The sequence below is a fragment of the Lissotriton vulgaris genome, chromosome 4_1 (genome assembly GCF_964263255.1).
Source record: "Lissotriton vulgaris chromosome 4_1, aLisVul1.2, whole genome shotgun sequence".
Lineage (NCBI taxonomy): Eukaryota > Metazoa > Chordata > Amphibia > Caudata > Salamandridae > Lissotriton > Lissotriton vulgaris.
This window is the reverse complement of record NC_141691.1, coordinates 484219194-484232543: the sequence shown is the minus strand read 5'-3', so window position 1 is coordinate 484232543 and position 13350 is coordinate 484219194. Positions and strand designations below refer to the sequence as shown.

The 13350-nt window shown below is 42.1% G+C and overlaps 1 protein-coding gene across 1 annotated transcript in view; it reads left to right on the top strand.

Annotated features, from left to right (window-relative positions):
* LOC147718874 (glycine receptor subunit alpha-4) overlaps nucleotides 1-13350 on the top strand; it is a 502630-nt gene that overhangs the window by 216868 nt on the left and 272412 nt on the right. The gene's annotated exons all lie outside the window — the stretch shown is intronic.

The following is a 13350-nucleotide window of genomic DNA, read 5'->3' as shown; positions in this document are numbered from 1 at the left end:
CGTCTAGAAAGTCTTGGCCCCACCAACTTCCATTGTCTACATACCACGGTAATAACTCTCCTTGCCTCAATGGTCAAAGCCAATCATACAGGAGGAAGCGAGGGAAGGCCGTAGATACAGGGGCAAGAAAGAGCATGCATAATGTAGACTGCCAGTGTAATCGGTGCCCTACTTCTCCATTAGACTCCTTTGTCCTCCCACCATTAAATCTGGATATAACACAAACCTAGCTAAAGAGAAAGGCAGTGCTGTTCATACCAGAAGTCCTAGGAGCAGTCAAGGTGTGAGAATAGCTTAATATGGTGTACAATAGTGAGGAAGCGAATTGGAATTATGTTGTTGGGCGCTAGACAGAGAACCTAGAAGAGAGGGGTTTCTTGGATTGCTGAATATTTGGTTCTTTTTTGAATTGCAGGAGTGAATATTACGTTCTGATGTGAATAGGAAGCGTGTTGTTTCTAAATGTCGTTGTTTTGCACTTCTTGATTTTAAATCTTTTCCTGTCTTGATTCCTTCTGTTATGTTGACCCTCTGAACTGATAGTTTTACTGCCAGTTAAATCAGTAGATTTTATCTTGCTACGTTGTATTTGATGCTAAAAACAGTTAAATCTGAGGCAGACAGTAGTTCTTGCAGTTCCCTGAGAGTCTTATGTGATCTTGTTATGTTTAGCATGCACCTGCCTCTGGTCTGGCATGGTAGTGCTGCTTCCTTGTCCAGAAGAAGCTGAAGGGCAGAACCTGCATAAGTGGATAGAGCTGAGAGGTGGTGGGGAATATCGTCATGGAAATATTTGGGTCTATGTCATTCCTCTTCAAAGTGAATTTCCAAAAGAGGATAACAGTTTTCCAAAACTAATTTGAGGAAATAATCAAACACACCTGAAACAGAGCGATAAGATAAAAAGGGGTATTGTAATGGAGGGGGTGAGAGATTCTAATGTGTTAAGCATAGGTAAAAGTTCTAGTGTATTCGAAGGTATTGAATTACTGTAATATGGTCAGAAGTAAAGGTACTATGTTATTGGTTGAAGTAAACATTTTATGATATAGGCAGAGGTAGAGAAATCTGGGTGGAGTAAGGGGCAAGGGAATTAGAGGTTATGCAGGGTTAGAGATTATAGATAGAGGTAAATTTACCAGGCTATAGGTAGGAGTAGTAATAGAGCGCAGGCTCACCTGCTCGTTTTACCATACTCACCTGGGCCCATAAATAATACACACTTTAAACCGGTAAACCTACGCTTAATCAGATTTGAACTTTTAGGACCTATACCATTGACTTACCAATCCTTGTCACCAGTACCTATAGTCCTAAGGGATCAAGGGAGTTAGCATAATAGGCAGCAGATAAACATTTGCATTCATAAAATAACCACAAACCCTGGAAAGGTTTAAACTCTTTATTTATGTAAATTCTTAAATGTCTTAGTCCATACCAATTCAATTAAAGCTTGTTCAATTAGGTAGAAAATAATCAAAGCAAGATAATGCGAAGATATGAGACTTTCTTTAAGCATTGAAACATAGGAAGGGTAAGAAAAGGGAAACAGTATAATAACATACCCACACAATTTTATATTTACCTAGAATGGTGTGAAAGCCAACCCTGGTCACGGGCTGGGATAAAGGACAGGACTCCCAATAGTTCAGGTGCCAACAGGACAGGACCGGTGCAGACCAGAATCAGGACAAGTACGGTTCAGGACTGGCACCCACAGCTAAAGTGCAATGCCAGCGTCACACCCCTTTCTGCAGCTAACAGTCGGACCCCGATTGGGTCAACAAACTCCTTTCCAGAATCCCAATTGGGTTATCGAATCTTCTGACAGAGTGCTCCGCCAGCATCTCTACTCTTGATCGCCTATTGAGTATGTTGAGTCAGTGACAGGCCAGCTATTCGGACAAGTCGGATACTCTAACTAGCTAAGCCTACCTTAGTTATACCATTTTCCAGGGCATTGTTCCACCCCCCAATGTTGCAAGTTTGTGTATTCCCTCAATTTGATCGGTCAAAAGCTAGGAGAGGTCATCACACCATACCAGTTATGAGATAATTTAATTCAAATATTCAAATTAATGTTCCCTGCCATAGTTTTATTTTCCATTGCACTTTTATTCCACCCAACAATGGATGTTTCAATAACAAATACAATGTATACATAGATTTGTAAGTTGTCTTTCTTTTTGAGGGTAAAGTTCATTTTCCCAGGCGCATTGCAGGCAAGACTATTACTGGCACAGATTCAATGCCATGGCTTGTGGACTCTAGGGAATTCAGCACATGCGCGTTGAGAGTCTCAAGATGGAGTACAGCAATGACACATCAGGCCCAAATATGAGCTAGTTGCAAAGTCAAAGAGAAACAATTTTAGAACAAAGAATAAATGAATGCACTGTATACCACTTATCTCTACTCTATTCCCTTTACTTTTTTTTAACTATAGCGGTAGTGATTAGGCAACACGAACAGGGTTTAGTACAAGCAGCAGTGCAAGCATCAGCACCAGCCATCTTTAGTTCTAGATCGCAGAAGCAAAGTTTTCCCACCAAAGCAGAAAGTACGTCATGTCACAGGAGTGTGACAGACGCATGCGCAGAAAGTCCCTGCGTTGCAGCGGTCATATCAGATCACTCGAGTTACTGTTAGTAAAACCACATAGAAAAGCTTCCCATAGATGCTAGAAATGTCATGTGGTGCATTATTAATAAGACAAAACATGTTTATTAGTACAGTAGGTGTTATTTCGAGAGGGTTGAATCCGAGCAAGTCACTTTACGTGCAAAACCTTGCTCCATCAGTAGAGAGCAGGATAAAGAAAATCATAGTTGAGTGAGAAAGAAGAAGGAGCAGTCCGGTGGAATAGGAGAAATGAGAGGCATAGAGGGGGCTCTGACCCCTCGCTAACATGACAGAGAGTAGATGGGAAAAAGAAGGGTCCACAGCCATTTGCCCCATAAAATAAAACAAACATTGACAAACCCAAAAAGTCACAGCCTTGACACCTTTCGGGCACAAGAAAGGTGGGAAAAGGAGTCTGGTGTTTATAAGTGATTTGGTTCCCTTCAACATTCTTAAGTGATTAAAAGTTGTAACGATCAGCTCTGCACTAAGAAGAGGAGAAAAGTTGAGATTACAACAACAGAATTGACCAGTTCCCTTTAAATCTTTACTCCAGTCAAGAATTTCAGCTTGTTTGGGAATCTACAGAATCTACAGAAGTTCAGCTTTAAATAGGGCTCCTGCTCTGTTCATATATGTTTGTGTTTGAAGTTGAGGTTTACATTTTGTGAACTGAGCTACTTTGGCACAATGGAAACCAAATATGTGTCTCTCCAAGAAGATTTCACAATCCCCCACCTGACTTTCACCTACAGGAGTTCTTTCAAAGGCTTGAGTAATTGCTTCCTCATTGTGTGAATATATACTTCATAGTTTCCAAAACAGGTAAGTGAAAACCCTACAGGGCGATATTCCCAGTAATCATTTGTGTCTACGTGTTCTGCTATCTGTTGCTTCCCTAAACTTCTGTCACAGTAGTTTGTATCGTAATATTCAATTTCATATAAAGAAGGTGTGTGTACAATCTTTTTTTTTATATTGCAGAACTGTTGACTGTATCTGTATTATTTTATCGAACCGATTCAAAGATGGCTTGCATGAATGTACACCATGCAGGCCAGCGCTCCCTAAACAGTCCTCTTGAATTTTTTTGTAAAGAATACAAATCTATTCGCACATGTCTCCTGTAGGCTGCTATCTTATAATGGGAAAAACACTTTAAGATCGACGCCGCTCAAAGAACAGGGGGCACCCAAATCTTAAAAAATATATATATATATTTATATATATCCAATTCACATACAGCGCTCATAAGCAATGCGCACTCAGAAGCGGGTTGCTCAAGAATTTTCTTTATTCCCAATGCGTTATTTGGGAATAAAGAAAATTCTTGAGCAACCCGCTTCTGACTACGCATTGCTTACGAGCGCTGTATGTGAAATGGATTGAATTGGAACAGCATTTGGGTTTGCCGTCTTCATGTGCCACCTGACTTGGGAGAGGATCTCAGCAGGACCCTTCGTGACATCGTCAGTGACATCACTCATGACATCACTGATGACACCAGCCAGTGAATGTGTGTCTTTCTGAAAAATCAATATGTTTTAGATATGTATTTGTAAAAGTTGATGGAAGAATAAATGGTTAAATAAGTGTGTAAATGGATGTTTTTTTTAAAAAAAAAATGATTGGTTTACTGCCTTATTACGTGTATCTTAATGAATAGATATATTAGCGGGTAACTTTTAAATATTGAAAGATATGTATCAGTGTTTCACTTTGTGTATAAGTGGCTGCATGGGTTGGTGACTGACTCACTGTTAGTATGTGTTTTTAAGACAGCATATGTGCAGGACTGTATGGGTGGATGAGTGTGTATATGTGTGTGTTAGTGAGTGAATGACTGTCTCACTATTGTCTTTTTTAGTAACAACATATATTTTAATCTCGTGTATGTGAGTTTTGATGTATATAAGTGAGTATATGTGAGAGTAAGAGATTGTAAGAGTTCCTGTTTAAATAAGTATGTGTTTCTATAAGTGATTGTTTAAGAGAGTAAGTATGTGTAAGTTTCCTTAGAAGTAAGGAGGTAGTGTGTGTATAGTTGTATATGCAAATAAGTGGATGTTCAATAATTTATTTGCATGTGTGAGTATGTGTGTGAGTAACTTTTGGATGACTGTCGGTGTACAACAGGATGTATAGATGTATCACTACATATGATGAGTGAGTATATGTATGAGTGACTATATAGAACTGTTGGTGAATGAGTGGATGTGTATATAGATGGTGGAATTACTAAATTGGTTGTTGTAACTGGTATGGGTATCTCCATTTTTTTGAAAATGTTAGTTTCTATTTTTAAATATGTGTTTCAAGGGTTATATTACTTCTGTCACACGGATGGTGTCATAAGTGATGTCATGAGTGATGTCACTGACGATGTCATGAGTGATGTAATATGTGACGTCATCAGCAGTGCATTTATTTATTTATTTATTTTGCATCTTGTACCGCGCGAACTAAAACCCGAAGGTGTCAAGGCGCCTATCAAAAAGATCAAAAAGCGGCAGTCATGCACTTACATGTACGCTTGGACAAAGAGGCGTGTTTTAAGGGCTGCTCTGAAGGATTGGAGGGAAGGGAGGGACCTAATTTCTAGTGGAAGATCATTCCACCATTTAGGGGCCAGAAGAGAGAAAGCCTTACCACCCCATCTAGCTTTCCGAATACGCGGGATGTGGAGGAAAGAATGATTAGATGAGCGGAGGCTCCTGCCAGGGTTGTAGTATGTCAGGATGGCTCTGATCCCTGTGGAGCTGCTTTTGGCCAAAGCTTTATAGACCAAACACATGGACTTGAAAACAATCCGCTCCTTAATCGGAAGCCAATGTAGCTGCTTCCTAGCCAGCGTGGCCGAAGTGCGACGGGGAAGATCAAGGACAAATCTAGCTGCCGCATTCTGGACTACCTGCAGGCGCTGCATCTGACTCTTATTCAGTCCAGCATACAGCGCATTGCAGTAGTCCAGACGTGATCCAAGAAGGGCGACAGCCAGTTGTCTTCTTGACGGCTGGGAGAGGTAGTTCTTTATTTTCCTGAGTACATGAATTATGCCCCAGCAGGTCGATACCGTCCTGTTAACCTGCTGGCGCATGTCAAGAGTAGGGTCAATCATTACCCCAAGATTTTTAGCTACAGAGGTAGGTTTGGGGCACAGACCAAGCGAGTCAGGCCACCACTCCGTGGGCCAGATATCTTCCCTTCCACCAAACACCATCACCTCGGTCTTCTCCCCATTCAATTTGAGTGAGTTGTATATCATCCACTGGCCGACGGCCTCCATACAGGATCTAAATCTGGAGGCGGTCAGCTCAATTGACTGGGAGAGAGACACGAGGATCTGCGTGTCGTCCGCATAGGAGACTACCTCCATCCCGAAAGATCTAATAAGTCTGGCAAGGGGGGTCACATAGATGTTAAAGAGGGTGGGACTAAGCGCCGACCCTTGGGGGACCCCACATTGCACAGACAGGGATGGAGATAGAAATTTTCCCAACATTACCCTCTGCTCCCTATACTCGAGAAAGGAAGAGAGCAGACCCAGGGCTGCCCCCCGAACCCCAATCTCACCCAGTCGAGATGTTAAAACCTGGGGAGATAGGGTGCATTGCATGCGCGCAAGTTATAGTGAGTCCAACTAAGTATAACGTTGGAATTTCTATGGTTTTATGTCAGTAAAATTTCCAGCTAACAATAACTGGGGTGAAACCTATAGTTTTTTCTGTGAATTTAATGGGTTTTTTAAATGCTAATTCCTAACTATAACTGGTGTGAAACCTATGGTTTTTTCAGTGAATTTCATCGGTTTTTTAAATGCTAATTCCTAACTATATATAGGGCCTCAAACCTATGAAATGTAATATTTTTTATAATGAATCCTATGTTGTATATTTATATAATACTATTTTTTTTTTTGCCCGGGTGCGCTCCCGGTGCGCGCCCCGGTGTGCGCACTGGAAAGCGCAGTTTTCCGGAACGCCCCGGGTCGCGCACCGGTGAGCGTCCCATTAGCGCTATTGCCGTGAATGAAAACATCATTGTGACGTATTGCGTAGCCGCGTCCGCGTGATACGCATGGCGTAAGCGCACCCGGAAGCACTCGAGCGAATACGATCGCTCAACATAAGCATCTGACGCGCTTACGCGACGCGCCCCGTGGCGCACCCCGTGGCACGCCCCCGGGGGCGCGTCACGTAAGCGCGTCGGGTCATGGGACCTGAAAATAACACTTTTTATTGGTGCAGAACAGTTTTGGTTTCCAAATGATGAAAGCCCGGATCATGTGACCTGAAAATAACACTTTTCATTGGTTCAGGACAGTTTTTTTTTCCAAATGATGAAAGCCCCCACCTTTTTTCCTTATTCTGACTTTGTCCTTTGACTGAGGAAGACCTGTTTGGAGATCTAAGAGTAATATTTTGTACTTTAAAATGGCTACAGTAGCAGCAGCAGCTGGAGCATCTGCACCACCACCACCACCAAGAGGACCACCACAACATCACATTCGTGGTCAAGAAGAAGAGGAGGAGGAGGAGGAGGAGGAGGAGGAGGGGAGGAGGTGGCTGCCAGAAGACAATACCCCATACAGGCCAAGGCAGCACATTGTATGGGAGTTTTTTCCATCCCAGAGGGCAAGAAGAAAGTCAATGCGCCAAAGGTGACTTGCAAAATCTGTGGCATTGAACTTTCATTGGGGAACCCTAATAAGAAATATTCATTTGGTAATAACACCATGATTCGACACATGCAGCGCAAGCATCCCAACAACTATGCTGCTGCAGAGGTGAGAGAAGTGGCCAGCAACCCTCCCCAATCTACACCCAGCACCTCCAAACGAAAGCAACCCACTCCATTGGGACCAGAAACAAGGGAGATGGTCCCAAACATTCAATCAAAGTTTCGGCAATACAAAATCTCTTGTATTTTTTGTGGTAAGACCATCACCTATGGTGAGCAAAGCATAACGCTCATCAACCATGCTGGTGACAACCACAAATGCCCCAAAAATCCTTAATTTTTTCCTGGTTTTTTTTGCTCCAGTTGAGCCGTTTTCAATATCCTGTTTTTTGTTTCTCCCCATAAAAATAATCAAAAAAATATAAAATAGTTCATAAAAGCAAAAAAAAGTACAAAATGTTCAAAAAAACATTTAAAAAAATATAAAACAACAAAAAGAAGAAAAAAAGACAGTTCTTTTTAGAACTACCTCCAAATTATAAAAAAAGGCTACATTTTTTAAAAACTCTATCATTCTTTTTTCCCCTTGGAACGCTTCCCAGTACGCTCCGCGGTGCGCGTACCGGGCGCTCCCCCCGCGCAAATCAAAAAAAATAATTCTTTTGCCTCGCCGGGCCCTTTTATAGCCCCCACATCAAACATAGGGGATCAAGGGGGGTCTACTCTGCCCCCTTATGGTCATTTCCCCCTTTGTTTTTTCCACCTCTTGTGTCTCGATCCTACCGAGACACAGGATGGCGGCCGCTCCGGACTGTTTGGAATGTTGACAGACACCCAAGAGCCAATCAGCTTTCCGCGATCAAACTTGCGTATCGCGCTGGTTAGCGCCCCAGTGCGCGTACCGGGGCGCGCTTATAGATATATATATTTTTTTAACCTAAATTACTCAAAATCCAGTGGAGCACATATCTTGAGATATAGCAAAGGCACATCGGGCTACCAGTCTCTACAATTTTGCCAAGTTTGGTGGAAATCCATTCAGCCGTTTGGGCTAAAAGTGAGGTCGATCGCCCTATGGAAATTAACATGGGGAAAACACGTTTTGGGACCCCCCTTTTATCTCGGCCCCCGCTTGACGAATCCCCCCCCAAACTTTCAGGGAAGGACGGGAGCAGCGCGAGGCAAATTTGCAGATATTTTCAGGCAGATTCCTCAACCGGTGCTAAAGTTATTCACAATAGAATGTTGAGATTTTCTATTGAAAATAATCCTAACTATAACTACCTACTGGCGACCGCCAGTAGGTAATATATATATATATATATATATATATATATATATATATATATATATATATATATATATATATATATATATATATATATATATATATATGGAAGGGGACCCTGAGGAGGGATGGGAGGGGAGCAAAGTAGGAGTGGGGTGAGAAGGAAATTACTTTTTTTTAGAAGCGAGTAGGGGGTAGGTTGTTGAGGAGTAATTAACAAACTGGGAGGGGGAGAAAGTGGAGAAGGAACACAGAAAGTGTTGCTGGGTAAAGGAAGAAACAACCAGTACAAGGGGTAGAGTGCAAGAAAACGCATTGCATACTTAAAATATCAAAACATTCCATGAATGCAAGCTAGGTCTGCAGTGGAAGGATACAATTCAAAGAATCAGGACACCATAAGACCAATATGCTCCTGAGCAGGACATGTAAATGAGGAGGAAAGACATCAAATCAGGAGCAGGGAAGTTAGATATACAACAAAGCTATCCACTCATGAGTAAGGGGCTGACAAAAAGCCCAGTCTATGTATAGTGGAAACAATATGTCTGGCAAACAAACAGCTAAAGCTCTCTGTTGCCAAGACCGAAAAAGGAATTAATGTATTTTTGGAATAAACCTTTTACCAAGATCAAGTTGACTTCTGGAGCGACATTAATTTGGAAAAAATAGAAGAAAGAAGTATGTGGAGAACGTTTCTCAATTGCAGATTTCCTGAAGCATATTTTTCTCCATATTGATGTGCAACAATTAGATCCCTATAAATGACATGGTCCTGTGATCTTTGAAGTTAAGGTTCCCACCTCACTTCAGTCAGTATGGCTATTGTCTCCTTTCTGAGCTTTTCACCTACAAATCATTGTTCTCCAACGTGGTAATCTAATTAGATGAATGGAAGCGAAGCACTGCAGAATGCATTGGACTACCATACAAACATTATGGGCTGAATACAGTGTCCAGAATGTCCTGAAGGGAGGTATTCTTCCTAGTTAGAGGGGTAGTGGATGGGTTTATCTGTTTGTGAGAAAAGTGGGTACAGTGCATAAGGAATGAAGATGCGTATAATCTTTATCTGGGTCTGCTTGTTGATGCAACTAAGTATTCCAGTGGTGCAATGTACATAAATCCCTGATATCAAGTCGCATTAGTATCCTAGTCAGGGTGGAGAGTCCCTTCTATGGATCATGGTACCACACCCAAGTGGTCCACTAGGGTGTGAGTAGCTCAAAGTTGCTAAGAGGAGGCATTTTCATTCAATAGGTCTCCTGGGAATTCAGCAGTGCTTAGTAAAGACTGAGTCATGAAGTAGTGGGTGCTCAGTAGCAAAATCAGAACTCAATTTTTATTGCTGACACAGTGGCCAGGCTAAGGTCAACTGAATTGAAACCAATGCGCATAGTGCATGTAACACAGAACATTGCACTAGTCCCAGGTATGACCTACATGTAAAAAAACAATAAACAGTGATACAGTACAGCATACGGTACAGTAATTCAGAAACAGCATTACTAACACAACAACTCCTGGATACCTTCATGTTTTTTTCATTACAGTGGTTGTTGTGTTATTTTGGGGGAGGGGGAGGGAAAGATAGAGAGGGAGAGGTAGAGAGGTAGAGAGAGAGGTAGAGGGGAGGGAGAGGGAAAGGGAGAGATGGGTAGTAATGGTCTGCTACACATCTTCTGGACGGACTGTATGGCTGGTAGGATCAGCGAAACTTGCCACAATGTTCTCACTACTACAAGGCCAGCCTCTCCAATAGGATACAATTGGGTTGACCTATTATATAATGAGTGATATTGGGAGCAGGTAGTAATGTTGAGTTTGGTGTCTAAATAATTGTAATTCAAAACGCTCTTTAATGGTAAAGTCATATTTTAGGTCACAATTCCAAAAATGTCACTTTTAGAACATTGGCATTTTCTTGTCTCACCCATTTATTTATTTTTGGTGGGTTTTTTTGGTCCTCAGCTCACCAATAAGCATCTGCAAATCTTTAAAGGACGCCGTCCTACCGTACTGGGCGCCCTACGGCTACTGCATTCGCTTAGGTCAAACTAGACCAGCCCCTTTCATGTTGGCTTGGTGTAATCATTGGACCAGGAAGGACCAGAAGGGATTATACCAATCTCAAATCCAGGCCCCAGATCACTAGGGCCTGCCAAATGTTCACATCTCCTTACCTAACTCCTCCCTGATCCAAACGGGCCATGGCAAACGTGGCTTTAAGCAAATCCTTGCACCTCACGGGCCATTGTTCTTTTCACTTCATGCATATCTCTCTCCGGGCTAATAGTACCAGGTATAACATCAAACCTCTATGTAACTGCAGTAAATTCTTCCCAGGCACACCATCATCCCCAAATTTTACCAAAGAAATATTCACCTCAATTTTGACTTTAAAAATGCTGCATAATGCATCCCCCACTTCCTTCCAGTAGGTTTCAAGTTCAGGACATTCACAGATATGTGTATCATTGGCATTAAGAAGATTAGATCTTGGGCATTTAGGGGAGGATAGTGGGGCGAACTTAGCAATTTTAGCAGGTGTATTGTAGAGTCTGTTGATCACAAAAAAGTGTTTCTTCTTTAAACTAGCCAGTTTAACATATTTACACAAAAGTTTCAAAGAGGGCTCATAGAGGTCTACAATGTTGGATTCAAAAGGAGACTTATTCCAAACTATATGTTGCTGGGGGAGTTCCGTTTCGTCAGCTTCCATGAGATTCCTATACCAGATAGAGACTTCTTTCTTTTTAAGATGTTTGATTTGCAAAAATTGCTCCATCTACCAATCTCCTCTTATGTCTCCCTTTTCCGCTATGCACCAGGAAGCATGTTGCAGGTATTTAAACTTGGAAAACCACTTCCAACCTCAGCACTTAATACCTCCCAGGGATGGAGTCCTTCTTCAGATACAAGCTCCGACCAGATGGTGATACCCTCCCTTTTTATTGGGTTTACGAGTTTATCCTTCAGGCAGAGTGGGTCCCCGGGGAATCCCATATGGGTGCAAAGTCTGAAGAGTACCCAATCCCCCATTTACATCTAACCTTATACCAGATATACAGGGGGCCCTGAGAACCTTCAAACGCACCCGTTTAAAAAATATTGGTACCCCAAACTTATACAAAAAGTCTTCTCCTCCACCCTCCATCATTGCCATTTCGCCCAATAGCCTCCCCCATGGTGACTCTTCCAGTTTTACAAGTAGCATCCTGATATTTTTAAACTGAAAAGCAACAAAATACCAGCTGATATCTGGGAGAGCCTGGCGCCCCTTGGTGAGCCTGCATCTCAGCTTTTTCCAGGACAGTCTAGATCCCTTGTCGGCCCAGATAAAACTTCCGATCTTACTTTGAATCTTACTGATGTCCTCACTAGGGACAGCAAGAGGGATAGCATTAGACAGATTAGTCAGCTTGGGCAGAATTACCATCTTCACCAGATTAACCCTACCAAAGATTGTCAATGGGAGGTTCTTTCATCTGACAAATGGGCGGGCTATCTCATTGTTGGTCCTATTTAAATTAATCTGGGGGATTTTATCCAGTTCCTTAACAATATCAATGCCCAAATATTTGAATTCTTTACTTGTGGAGCCCCCCCAATCATCAACGTTCCAGCACATTACCTCAGTTTTGGAAGTATTGGCTAAATAACCTGAGAGGGAGCCAAATTCTTCCAACAGTGCTTCAACCCTTGGTATGACCGCCCCGGGTTGCTGGTATGTAACAGGAAGTCGTCCGCATAAAGGGCCAACTTACTACAGAATTGCTGAGATTTAAAGGGGGAGGTTAAGTTGTCTAATCTTACTGCTTGTGCCAATGGCTCAATATGAATATCGAATAGTAAAGGGGAGATGAGACAGCCCTGTCTTATTCCTCTCTGAATGTTGAAACTAGACGTCAACATGTAATTTAACAAAATCTTTGCAGAGGCTCTCTGATAACAATTTATTATGGTCTGAATAAAAATTGGGCCGAAGCCCATTGACCTGAGAACCTCCCAGAGGTAAACCCAACAGACTCTGTGGAACATCTTGGCTGCGTAAAGGGCTACTACGGCCAAGGGATCCGATCTTGCCATAGCCAAATCAATGTTACGAATTAGCTGTTGCGTCTGCTCCTGGATATATCTCCCAGGTACAAACCCCTTTTGATTGGCATTAATCAAACTGGGAGCCAACTTGGCTGGTCTCCCTGCCAGAATACCCATAAAGATTTTATAGTTGGCATTCAGCAGGGAGATCGTTTGGTAGAAGTCTGCCATTAGGGGATCCTTCCCAGTTTTCAGAATGAGGACCATAGTTGCTTTTTTTCAGGACCTAGGTACCTGTCCTACCGAACTGTACACCAAATTGAATATAATACCCAATATCAGCACCAGCTCATCCGAAAGGAGTCTATAGACCATACTTAGGAGTGCATCTGTGCCCACAGCTTTATAATTTTTACACTTATTTATCTGATCTTTAATTTTTTTCTCTGTAATTGGGGCATCTAAGCATTCACGACTATCATCTGTTAAAGTTGGCAAAGATTTTCCTCTCAACCAGGTTTGTAGGGATTCAGAGCTATGCACCATTTCCTCTTCATAAAGCTCGGTGAAAAGGGAAAGAAGGCAGGCTTGCATGTCCTCAATGTTACTTGACTTCCTTCTGTTTTCCTTTATAATCAGTTCATTGATAATATTCTTTGAACGATCCACTTTTACTTTCCACACTAATAGAGTACCTGCCTTCTCACCAAACTCAAAGT